Below are 3,442 nucleotides of genomic sequence, written 5' to 3'. Positions count from 1 at the left end.
CACTAGGTGCAAGAAGAGAGCATACTCAAGAAATTATTAAATTAATAATTCTCTTTTCTGATCCTCCAGATCACACTAGGTGCAAGAGGAGAGCATACTTCAAGAAATTGCTAATTTCCCCCCCTTTTTTTGTGAATGTAAGGAATAGGCTACCTAGTTACACTTCCCTGGCAACGGCACCAAAATGTTTAGTCAATTTAGTATGTCCTAAATTTCTACATAAGTTATCAATCCGGGAGTCGTAAACTGATGAAGTGTAGTGCACTGTATGTGCTAGACAACCCTTTTCTTAGCTCACTGTTTTCAGTTTTTATCTTGTTTTGGGGTTTTGTTATTGTTGGTCTCCTAAAGTGTTTAATGCAAATGGAAATTCTAGTCTAAGGTTTTAAGAATATTTTTAAAGATCAAGTGTGGATGTAGAATTGAAGACAAAGTTTATGCTTCTTATGGTAATTTCCAAACTTAGAACTTCAAAGATCTCAAAACATGCTGTCTACAAAAATCAGAACTTGAACAAGAGTAAAAAAAACATGCAACTACATAAATTAAGCTAAAAATGAAGTACTGAAAATGAGGTTACTATCTCTGCTGTCCATTCTAATTACAGAATTGAAATCTAATAAACTGTTGCACTCAAAACCAAAAAGTAAAGAAACTGGAAACTAGTCAATGATTTCACCCATAATCACAATATTTCATCAATTAACTTCTAAAATGGGGTTAAGCTAAAGACTCTGGAAGTATCATCATATGGCATGAAAATAATGACATCTAAATTGTACACTAATGAAAGAAAAGTCAATTACTTCATCTATAATCACAATATTTCGTCAATTAACTTCTAAAACGGGGTTAAGCTAAAGACTCCGGAAATATCATCATATAGCATGAAAGAACTGAGATCTAAACTATCTACTTGCAGACTAATGAAAGCAAAATCAATTATTTCACCTATAATCACAATAGCTTGCCAATTAACTTCTAAAATGGGGTTAAGCTAAAGGCTCCGGAGATATCATCATATAGCATGAAGAATTGATATCTAAACTATCTAATTGCAGTAAACAAATCTCACTAAATAAAAGCATAAACAACTGAAATTGAAAACTAAATTTCAGCAGAGGAAGCAAGTCTCAGATCACCACTTGATGCAACAACTACATTAAAAATCTCGAGCATGACCTATTCTGAAATGTACTGATCAGCATTAGTAGAAAATCTAAGAAGCTGCAAAATCATGTACAGGATTAAAAAGATTAGAACAATAAGCAAAACATGAGAAATGTACATCTCAAAGAAGAGAAAATATACATAAAAGAAACTATACGAAACGAAAGAAGAACCTCAGCCACGCAAGGGCCCTCTACACAGCCTTGGATTAACACGCTGTCACTTTAAACCACGCTTAAACAACCATGTGAAAAATAGAGTTTTTCTATTATGAAACAGAGGATATGTTTCTCGGTTACACAGCAGCAAAGTAACGCTAAAACAATAGTATCAAAAAATACCAACTAACTATCTGCATTGCAAACGCTTATATTTATAGAGGAAGATAGATAATTGTATTCTAGAGGAAATTCTTCAGCAATGGACAAGTGAACAGGTCAGAATCCGAAGATTCAACCTCTCAGTTGCCATGAGCAGTAAATCTACACAAAGTGGATGTTGGATTGCGTTATGGAGATAGCCTGCAGGTGGAAAAAATGGATCCACGAGTTCAGGAACGGCATCGAGTTTCTTTTACGTGCAGGAACAGAGTCCTAGTTGACGTAGGACTCTCTGTTGACCACCCTTTGACTGGTACCTTTCTTCACGAATTTGGCTAAGCAGATAGGACCTCATCCATGTGTGGATCATTCCTGAGCTGCCCATGTGTCCCATTTCTCCTACCGACACCTGTAACCTACAGAACAATGGAAACGGCTGCGGAATTGTGAGTTAGCTGCGGAAAGTGGCTACATTCCATAGTTGATAAACAAAACCTAGATCAAATAGCACACACAATGATATAATTTGAAAATCACTCAAATGTACTCCAGAAATCAACATGTAACAACTTTTGATAGCTTATGAGGCACTGATATGGGAAAATAGAAGAGAAAAGGTTTAGGAAAATGTGTAGAAGAGAGGTAGTTCTGGGGCTCAACGGTAAAGGCAGGACCAAGCAGCTACAACAAGCTTCATTGCATGTATCAACTTGCATGTGTATTTTCCTTGCTAGATTGGGCATGCATGGGATTACATGTGTTTGTTTTTTAGCATGGCATGGGTTTTGCCAGGTGTGACAGTATTTTCAACCTAACCTTGCCATTTCCTGATAGATTTGATGATATGGATTCTCTCATGCGGTTTATGTGGGATGGCCGGATTGAATTCGAAGCTGAGTGGGGTGGATCTCTGAAGTGACAAACCTATGGTGGTAGTGGTCCCTAAACTAGACTAAGGATGCACGAAGCCACTAGCCTAGTAACCCCTGAACCAGACTATGGGTTGCAGTAAAGGCATATTGTGTGCCTCGGTGGGCCTAGGAATTCTTGTGGGTGAATGACGAGATATACCGTAAAGCCAAGAGGTGGATTTTCTCTCCATTAGGCCTAGTGATTCCAGGATGGAATGCACTATAAAGCCTGGAGAGTATGTCTCGATGTAGGGCCTAGTTATCCCTAGATTGAACTCCAGATACACAGTAAAGCCTAAGAGACTATGAGGCACTCAAATTCCTCAAGGTGTTAGTGGAGAACTTTGGTGGCATCCACATTAATTGGTGTTTTTGATGTGTTATATGAGTCCCACATTCATGCTTGGAATATGGCACAGGGGTGATTGGCTGAAGAGAGACTTGGCTCAACCAATCTATGGTCGGGAATGTGGTAGTCCCATCTCCAGATAGTGCATTGCATTGATTAATGAGAAATTCATTCCATTGATTTTCATGTGTAAATGTAGTGGTGTATATATGGATTTTGATGGCAGATATGTTTATTGTAATTTTGTTCCTATTATGTTGGTTATATGTTCATTTTATGGCAACAACTATGTTTGGTTCTCAACGTGTTTTTACTTGTATTTGAATGGATATTGTATCTATGACCTAATAAGTGATAAGACAACAAATGACATGAGGAAACAATGGTTCATGGCAATTCTTAGATAAGTAAGATATCACTACACTTAAATCTATTTTTTACACCTATAGGTTACATCTCGATGATATGTTTGATGAAATGCCTGTCATGGCTAGTGTAGTGGTTCCAGCTAGGGTGCTAGACTGGACTCTATATTTAATATCGACCGAGGTGCGTAAGCTTAGAGGCGTGGTCTAAAATATATAGACATAAAGAATTACCACCCAGGTGATTATGAGGTAAATTGCAAGGCTTCTTTACGGAAGACCGTGATATGCAGCCTATCCTTCACACACCTAGATTACCCTACTGAT

This window comes from Pinus tabuliformis, chromosome J (genome assembly GCF_031772625.1).
Source record: "Pinus tabuliformis cultivar Carrire ecotype Pingquan chromosome J, CPIR1, whole genome shotgun sequence".
Lineage (NCBI taxonomy): Eukaryota > Viridiplantae > Streptophyta > Pinopsida > Pinales > Pinaceae > Pinus > Pinus tabuliformis.
Note: the sequence above shows the minus strand (reverse complement) of the source record.